Below are 10,118 nucleotides of genomic sequence, written 5' to 3'. Positions count from 1 at the left end.
AAATCAGGAATTTCAACACCTCCCCATATAAATGTTTGTTTGGTGACTTTGGTGCAGACTAACAAGCATCTATTTTCTCCAGATACAAGAGCAGAATCTAACAGGAGCTTGAAGGATTTTGAATTTTTTTCCAGATTTTGTTTGTTACAAATTTAGAATTAAAGTCCAAAATAAGTTTAAATGTTAGTCATTGACACTCCTGCACCACCACCACACACATGCACACTTCCTTGTGAAGGAGACGCCAAGTCTACCACAGCAGGCAGGATCCCAGATGCAGACCAAAGAAACTCCTTCTTTCTCATCATGACTTCTCTGTCAAACATCTTTTCAAGTAGAGAGACTTTGGGTTCTGGAGGAAATCGTCTGCAGCAGAATCCTGATGGTGATTTTCTCCTGTCTGGTCCTGAGAGCACAGACCCTCAGCAGCACCAGCAGAAGTCTGGGAGTGTTTCCACTTTTGATGTTTGTATTGTGAAATATTTGTTTCTGCAGGTGGCCCCTTCAAGGAGGAAGTCACAAACATGTTTCTGCTCGACTTTTGCAGTTTAGAGTTTCAGTGTTGGGAGACATTGTGGGTTTTTTCTGTCAGAAGAAAACAAATCAGCATTTTAAAAATTAGATACAAGGACTTAATTTCTGTTTGTTGCAGGTACAGATGGACGTATCCATGGAGCAGCTTCAATTAAATTCAGTTTATAAATCGCCAATTCACAACAAGACTCACCTCAAGGCACTTCACACAGTAAACATTCCAATACAGGTCAGCTCATTAAGCCAATCAGTAAAAAGTTTCCTATATAAGGAACCCAGCATTGCCTCGAGTCACCGACTAGTGTCAGAGTAGGGTGACCATATTTCCATTTCCAAAAAAGAGGACAGGAGATCTGTGCCTACTGATACTGTCTAACTATGGCAACGCCACACAAGCCACTTTGGGACTCATTTTTTTCCAGGTGAAGAGCTCAAATTTATATCAGATTCTACTAACAAAAAGGTTCTGCAACAATTCATTTGTTATTCTGCATATATTTATTGCAAAATCTAATTTTTCTGCTGCTTTAGTGCAGCAACAATGTTTTATTAATAATAAATTATTATACCTTTTGTTTTAGTACAGCATCGGTAAGCTTCCTGGGCACAGATTATTAAGAAAGTGTTGTTTCACTTGTGAGATTAGACGATAGGGTAAATGAAGAAGAAAGTTGTCACAGACTCCATGGAAACTTTCAGAGAAAGTTAGGGTGAGAGGGGGGCGGCGTTCCGTTTTGCCTTGCCCCCCAAAATTCCTTGAAGAGGCCCTGGGTGTGTGACTGAGTTTTGAAGGTGATCTGAATTGTATCAGATGTATAAATGTGACATGTGTATAACTTATTGTTTTATACAGGTAAAAACGTGTAGTGGAGATAAATCTGCCTACATTTAACTTTTAAACACTTTGTTTTCTTGTTTTTATTTAACTATTTTCCTGTCTGTCTCATCTCCTCTAATTTCTCCAGAAAAACTGCTGCCTGGATTCTTACTTTTTCACCTCATCAGTTACTTTTGAGCAGATCAAAGGGATCTCCTGACCCGAGTGCTTCAGGAACAACTAAAAGACAGAGTACCAGAGGATGTAAACTGATATGAACGATCATGTGTTAATAATAATGTTTTGTTGCGCCACCTTGAGAATGCATCGTGTGCCGGACGCAGCGGGCGCACCAACAATCAGTGCTCTGTGTCCTCTCCGCTCAACAGAATCCCGCTACGCTGAGAGTCCATAAATATTGTAATATAGGTAGAAACTGGATCTTTCCCTGAAAGATATCTAGCCTCCCATAATTCGATCCCTGCTCCTGGATGAAAAACCGGACATTTTGATCAATGTAGGACCCCCCCCCCCCCCCCCCCCCCCCGACAGAGAGTGAAAAGTGGACATGTCCGGGGGAAAGAGAACATATGGTCACCCTATGCCAGAGTCTTTACAGCAATCCTCATACTAAGCAAGCATGTAACGACAGTGGAGAGGAAAACTCCCTTTTAGCAGGAAGAAACCTCCAGAGGATCCTGGCTCAGTATAAGCAGCCATCCACTTCGACTCACTGGGGATCGAGAAGACAGAGCAGACACACACACACCATATTTAAACTATTGTATTTAACCTAGTGAGTCTATAATTAAACAGGTAAACTAGTGGCACATTCAATGTCGAAGAAAGTAAAAAGGCATTATGAGGAGAGGGAGAATTTTTGAGTTGTTAGCAACGTGCTAGCCGATGGCCCCTCCATGAGGCCACCACAGCTCAGCAGAACACCACTGTAAATGATAAATGACCCACACTTGTATAGCGCCTCTCAGAGTAAAGATTCCAAAGTGCTTTACTGTCACGCCCTGTCCTGTCTTCTCTTAGGTTTTAGTCGGTGTCTCCGTTAATTGCTCCCACCTGCCTCTTGTTTCCCAATCACCATAGCTCCCTCTCCTCGTGTATTTAAACCCCTTCTGTTCTGTGTTCCATGTCGTGTCATTGTTTCAGTGTCCAGCGTGCTTCATTAAAGAAACTAATGGTAAAAGTACCTACCTGTTTTCCTTCTTCCTCCCCGCGTTTGGATCCTTATCTGATCACCGCCTCGCGGCCCGGCACGCTCGTGACATTTACACTACAGTGTGTCATTCATCCATTCACACAGACATTCACACACTGATGGTGATGAGCTATAATGTAGCTACAGCTGCCCTGGGGCGCACTGACAGAGGCGAGGCTTCCGAGCACAGGCGCCACCGGTCCCTCCGACCACCACCAGCAGGCAAGGTGGGTTAAGTGTCTTGCCCAAGGACTCAACAGCAGAATTCTCTGTCCGGAGCCGGGATCGAGCCTGCAACCTTCCAATTACTGGACAACCCGCCCAACCTGATGAACTACTGCTGCCCCAGTAGCTTCTTCTGGGGAGAAAAACACTTAGAGAAAATATAAAGTCAACAGCTGAAATAGCAGGAAATGATGCAATTAAGAGATAAATTGTAGAAGAAAGTAGTAGAGTGTGGAAAGTGGTCAGTATGTCCTCCAGCAGTCTAAGCCTATAGCAGCATAACTACAGAGATAACTCTGGATAACCTAGCTTAGATGGAGACATGTTGGAGGCAGGGCAAGGGAGAGCCGTCTTTACCGACTGTACTCTCCACCTCCCTCAACTCCCCCACTTGTCCAGATCTGGGCTAACATCAGATTTTAACCATAGGCCCTATCAAATAAAAATGTTTTAATGACTGTGCCAAAAGCAGCACTGAGATCTAACAAGACTAGAACAGAGACAAGATTATAATCTGAGGCCATGACAATATCATTTTTAACTTTAACTAATGTGGGTTCAGTGCTGTGATACTCTCTAAAACCTGACCGAAATTCCTTGAACATTAGTGTTCACAGTGACTCATCGTCTGCCCGCTCCATGTTTGGGATGTACTGTACACAAGTTCATCACAAACATCACTTCTGTTTGATGTATTAATGGTGGCAATGCAGCAATGCTCTCTACATGTTATATTCTCCATCACTAATTTCTTGATAGTAAGAAAAAAGTTCTGCATGAGCTTTCATTTAGCTAAAGAGAAATAAATACCTTCATACTGAATTTTGGGATTGTGACCAAATGGCACATTTTCTTTTGTGACTTAAAACATTGATTGTTTTTAATAATCTGTGATCATATAGCATCTCCCGCATCTACTACTGAAATTATGGCAAGAGTAAGAGATTATAACAGTTTATTATTATGTGTGTGTGTGTGTGTGTGTGTGTGTGTGCGTGTGTGCATGCGTGTGTGTGTGTGTGTGTGTGTGTGTGTGTGTGTGTGTGTGTGTGTGTGTGTGTGTGTGTGTGTGTGTGTGTGTGTGTGTGTGTGTGTGATGAACCACTGGATTTGCAGGGCACTGCGGCAGTCCTCTCTGTGTCACTACTCATGGAGGACGTCCTGAACACTGAAGGGGAGGCAGGGCCGGTTTGTCTCCATGGCAACAAAGATGACCTTGTGCAGGCTGGTAAAGCTAATGATGTAAACGACGTTTATGGTATATCACAGAGCCGCAGATGAACAAGAATATTTGTGAACCCAAACTTATGTATGGAGTCCATGTTCCATTCATCGTTGCATTTTTTTCAACTGAAGAGGAACCAGCAGCATTAAAGATGGGCCAGAAAGGAGGAAGGTGGATTCCTCAGCAATGTTGTGCAGCACAAAATCAAGCCGCTCCTTCTGAGCACCAGATTCACAAAGCGTGATCAGAATATGACTGGTTTGCTGCTTTTATTTGATAATGTGATGCAGGAAAGTAAGGTCTAATGTTTTACTGGTGATGCAGAGATGTGCAGTATCAATAAACATGAAGGGAGGATTGCAGTGACCTACATTTTCAGCCCAGTTTCGAGGGGATCACCTGAGATTTGAATTGGGACATGTGTAAAATATTGTCATTACCTCTCATTCTGTTTCTGAGATGTGGGATTGTGCAGGAACCCCCTGCCCAACCCATGCGTGCGTGTGTGTGTGTGTGTGTGTGTGTGTGTGTGTGTGTGTGTGTGTGTGTGTGTGTGTGTGTGAGGTTTCTAGTTGCACCAAAACTCTCAAAGTGAAGGTAACATCTGCAAGAGGAGCTGGAAGTCACCTGTCTGCTGTTGCCTTTGTGTCAGACTCAAGTTGCTCAGCAAGAGGAAACAGATGCAGTTATCTACACTTATCAGGTAAAATGATCATCAAATACAGGGCGACAAGTGGAGAGAAATACTAAATTACAGACTGATAATTGTATCAGACACTTTATTAAGTTTGAAATAAAACGTTTCTGACTAATAAAGTCATAACAGCCCACAAACAAACTTTCTGCATCATGCATTTAGATCATAATCAATTCCTAACTAGTAGAAAATCATTTAAATGCTTCACATTTGTGACAGTCCTCTAAATTTATAACAGTCATTGGGGAGGAATGCATTTTTGCACCAAAAACAAAATGTTTATTCTAGGAGACAACTAGAACATTTTTATGAAAGTTAAAATACAATATTTGTAGTCCTTATTACTCATGTAAACAACTTCTGCCCCACTACTGTGTGTGCTTTCTACTAGAAATACTTTTTTTTAACAATATTTAATAAGCTAATAAGAAAACAAACCTTTGGGGAACACTGAGCTTATATGAGGAGAATTGTTACTTCCTGTTTTAGAACAATCTGCTCAACCAAACGATGGTCTCTTGATAGCTGTTAAAACAAAAACCAGAGGTAGCATCATCTCGTCTGAACAGATTGTTGTTTTTTTTATGGCAAATAAAGATTTTTTAATTAAATGACGCACTGAGAGAAACTGTAATTGGACCCTGGAGTTGACTGCTTCAGTTGCTTCCAGATGCAGACTGACGTGCTTTCAGGAGAGCTGTTTGGAGGCTTCCTTTATTCGACTATCGGTTGATCCGTCCTCACAGATGGCAGAGCTCCATGAGGCCTGCAGTTTTGGATAAATCAGAGGTGACATGTAGGACAGAGACTGGATCAAAGAGATCAGGTCTGTAACTGTCCATTTGTCTCTCCATTTAAGTGTACAATTTACCCCTTGATGTTTTATTCTCACTTCTCTTTGTACAGGTCAAAGAGCATCACTCATTGTCGATTGAGTAATACAGTTTGCTTGCAGTGGTAACAATCATTTCATGGACGCAAACTTATGCAGTGAGTGGAGCCAGCAGACCTGGTATACTGGATATCCTGGCTGGTGGGGGTGGGTCTAGGGTGGGGGTTTCAACTTGTGGGGTTGCTGTCAGCGCAACACAGATGGCCATCTGGTTGCTGCCAAGCTGCGGTGGGGTGGGAAGATGCTTCGATACATCTTTCTCTTGACTCTGAACCATGGATCTGGTCAGCTGGTCTCTAGATGCAATTGATCACATTTTATCTACATCAAAGGGATACTGTACAACTTTTTCATATTTTAAATCATTTTCTTGAGCTAGTATTTGCTAAAATAACCCTTTTCGGGGTTAATGAAATGTCACTCAGAATCCCACTGCCACCTCAGGCCAGAATATTGCATTTGCAACTTCAGACTGGTGGGTCACCACCTGTGGACATTTCCTCCTGTGAGATCAAATGGCTTCAGGTGAAGTGGGTGTCCAGCTTAGATGTAACATGACTTCCAACAGAGGCATTTGCTTCCTCCCTCCATCCTTCATGTTCATCGCATGAGTGCCGTACACGCTGCTGCATGGACTCGGAAGTGGCAGCGTCCCCCGCTTCACCCGTGCATGAGAGGTGGATGGAGTGTTCGGAAAATTAGAGAGGAGATTGCAAAAAGTTTCCAACAGATGCACAGCTGAGCATTCCAGCACTCGTTGAGAACGTTCTCAGCCCTTTGAGAAGTAGTGGTACTCTAAAGAAGCGGTGGTACTGAGTACCGCTGCGTACCGATCCACTTAAAGCTGCATTTCCCCTTTCAGAAATGATGTATGATTTTTCAGAAATCCGTAAAAGTGATTATCTCATCGTGTACTGTGATAAAATGTAAGCAATACGTCTTTTTTTTTTGCTAAGCACACCCCCTGCCCCGCAGAGCTCCATTCAATAGGGAACTGAACGCTGACCAGAACTAACAATAGCGTTCGACTAGCGCTTATTTGCTTCAAATTTAAGGAATAACTCGGTTGATGCAGAGTTGATGAACTTTTCACAGACAAGTAAGTCTCTAAAATATAAATATATGAAAACACAACATGACATGAGAATAATACTCATAAAACAGCGTGTTTTAGCTTAGTTTGTCAGCTAACAGAAACGTGAAGTCGCGATCTTAAACAGACAGAGGAATGGACTTTTTGTGTGATATGCTGTCAGCCACTAGATGGTGCCATAAGATAAGAGAAATATTGCGGAAAGAAGCTTTAAAACACTGCCTGTACCAAAACAAACTTCTATCGTCTTCATCTGGCTCCCCCATGTCGGCCTTGAAGGCCGAAGACCTCAAAACTCCCCTGGAGGATGTTATGCAGACAGGTGCTCGTCCCCTCCCTTCCCTATTGGGTTGGGGGTAGGGTTGACATAGGCCTTTGAACTCCATCTCAGATGCCGGAACTGGGAGAAAGTTCAGGGTCTCACTTTCTACTGACGCACACACACACATGCGTGCACGCACAACACTTCACAGACACACACAACACCCCCTCCATGTTGTCAATGTCTCCCCCCTCCCCTGACCCTCCTAATCCACTCTACTGACATGCTCTTATGTTGTGACTGTCTGAGAATGTGCTTTCATGTACTGAGATGTTTTTGTCGCTCTATCCCCACTCCCTCCACTGCTCTGGTCACTTTTAGTTTTATTTGACTGGCTACAAATTGAATCCCCTGTTTACTTGAATTTACCTGCTATTATAATTTCTTTGTTTCAGTTTTTTTTTTTACTTTTTAGTTTTAGTTGACTGGCCTGACTTGTATCCTCCATTTCTTTTATCTGTGAGTAGAAGCTGACTGGCTCTAAATTATATTCCGTTTTATTGAATTTGTTTTTTATGGTATTAGTTAGATTGTTTTTGTTTTTATAAATACATTTCATCTTCTTCTCCACATTTTAAATTTCTTCATAGTTTTTGCCCCTCAGTAACACCAAGTCTTTGTTCTATTTCTGTCTCAGGTCTGTAGGACTCGTCAGCAGCGAGTCCTGCAGCTTGGCATCCTGACAAACTACGTCTCACCACACAGCCAAGATCACAGAGAGCAGAAGCAGCAAGAGGCCGTTCAAACTCATAAACAGACTGGAAGCTAAAGCTTCCCGAGTCCGACCTGCTCTTCTAACACTCTGGGCTATTTATTAGAGAATTTTTGGAGTGATTTGTCAGAAGAGATTAGTGATGTTGCTTTGTATTTTTTTTATCAATACTTTACTTAAATATGATTAAGAAAAATATTACTACATTAATAAAAATGACAGACTAATAACTGAAAAAACTGTACACACAAATGCTGCAGCCGCCCCCTGCTGGTCATCAAGGTGATCAAATATTTAAGAAATGGTTCAATTTCATGCTTTTATTAAGAGAGTATTATAAATAGACACAATAATAACATGTTCCATTTAAAATTGTTTATCTTTAATATTGTGTGGTTAAAACAAACAAACAAAAAACATTTTATACAAACTCTAAATGTAAAGGTGTTGAAAGCCATTTTTGTGCAGACGTCATTCCCAGTCAATCAGATATGGACGATGTACACTCACCTAAAAGATTATTAGGAACACCATACTAATACAGTTCACCTTCAGAACTGCTTAATTCTACGTGATATTGATTCAACAAGGTGCTGAAAGCATTCATTAGAAATGTTGGTCCATATTGATAGGATGGCATCTTGCAGTTGATGGAGATGTGTGGGATGCACATCCAGGGCACGAAGCTCCCGTTCCATCACATCCCAATGATGCTCTATCGGGTTGAAATCTGGTGACTGTGGGGGCCATTGTAGTACAGTGACCTCATTGTCATGTTCAAGAAACCAATTTGAAAGGATTGGAGCTTTATGACATGGTGCATTATCCTGCTGGAAGTAACCATCAGAGGATGGGCGCATGGTGGTCATGAATGGATGGACATGGTCAGAAACAATGCTCAGGTAGCCCGTGGCAATATGCAGAGAAAACATCCCCCACACCATTACACTACCACCACCAGCCTGCACAGTGGTAACAAGGCATTATGGATCCATGTTCTCATTCTATTTACGCCAAATTCTGACTCTACCATTTGAATGTCTCAACAGAAATCGAGACTCATCAGACCAGGCAACAGTTTTTCTGTCTTCAACAGTCCAATTTTGGTGAGCTTGTGCAAATTGTAGCCTCTTTTTTCCTGTCTGTATTGGAGATGAGTGGTGCCCGGTGGGTTCTTCTGCTGTTGTGGCCCATTCGCCTCAAAGTTATGCGTGTTGTGGCTTGACAAACGCTTAGCTGCATTCCTCGGTTGTAACGAGTGGTTATTTCAGTCAAAGTTGCTCTTCTATCAGCTTGAATCAGTCGGCCCATTCTCCTCTGACCTCTAGCATCAACAAGGCATTTTCGCCCACAGGACTGCTGCATACTGGGTTTTCCCCTTTTCACACCATTCTTTGTAAACCCCAGAAATGGTTGTGGATGAAAATCCCAGTAACTGAGCAGATTGTGAAATACTCAGACCAGCTCGTCTGGCACCAACAACCATGCCACGCTCAAAATTGCTTAAATCACCTTTCTTTCCCAATCTGACATTCAGTTTGGAGTTCAGGAGACTGTCCTGACCAGGACCACACCCAGGGCCTGAAATTCACTCCTAAAAACAGGGGGGAATTCCCCCCTCACATATGTCCGTACAGGTGGAATTTATATATGGGGGGGGGGGGGGGGGGATTACCAAATGTGCAGTCTTATGTTGTACTAATCATACCTTACATCACGTTTATGAGCAGCTTTCATTGGACTCCTGCAGCATTCTCATCTTCGTTGCTTTTGTCCCTTTCTTTGTTTCATCTCCTCTGCCTGATTTCTTTCCTCACACAGAAGTTAAAAAAAGAAATAAAAACTTTCCGAAATCTTCAACAATAGTGTCTGCTCTTCCATCAGCAATTTCAGAATTCCTTATCAGTTTTGTTTTGACCTTGTCATCTATGAACCTGACATAGATAATCAGTCGTTTGGTGTTACTAATGTCAGTAGATTCATCCAATATTAATGAAAACACGGCACTTCTTTCAACAGCTTTGTCAACATCTTCCACAAGAGTGCTTGCAATAGCTTGCTGCATTTCTGACAGTCCTTTTTCATTGACGTAGCTACCATAACTTGATGTTTCTGTAAGTTTTTTGAAAGCAGGACACTCCATTTCTTTCAGGAATTTAACCACATGGCAAAATTTAGCTGTTGCCATTTCATTTTTTGCTGAATCCGCTTCACGTTTTCTTTTTATTGCTGCAGTGTGAGACACACCATCAGCGTGACGGCGTAAAGTTGATGTTTTGTAGCATCGACTTGCAAAAGGCACAGCGCCGTACATTTTACAAATGGAGCAGTTCATTTCCCCATTATTATTTTCAAGCGTGGGATACAGTCTGAGCCAGTTAGCCTGAA

General features: G+C 42.2%; 1 long non-coding RNA gene across 1 annotated transcript; it reads left to right on the top strand.

Moving 5' to 3' along the window:
* Window positions 1-5,413: 5,413 nt before the first annotated feature.
* LOC139063926 (uncharacterized) lies at window positions 5,414-7,753 on the top strand. Its single transcript, XR_011517251.1, has 3 exons — window positions 5,414-5,537; window positions 5,618-5,701; window positions 7,656-7,753. It is a non-coding gene; the product is annotated as an uncharacterized lncRNA (long non-coding RNA).
* The last annotated feature ends 2,365 nt before the right edge of the window (window positions 7,754-10,118 follow it).

The sequence above is a fragment of the Nothobranchius furzeri genome, chromosome 18 (assembly GCF_043380555.1).
Source record: "Nothobranchius furzeri strain GRZ-AD chromosome 18, NfurGRZ-RIMD1, whole genome shotgun sequence".
In the NCBI taxonomy this organism is placed as follows: domain Eukaryota; kingdom Metazoa; phylum Chordata; class Actinopteri; order Cyprinodontiformes; family Nothobranchiidae; genus Nothobranchius; species Nothobranchius furzeri.
The sequence above is the reverse complement of the archived record's forward strand: the minus strand, read 5'-3'. Positions and strand labels throughout refer to the sequence as shown.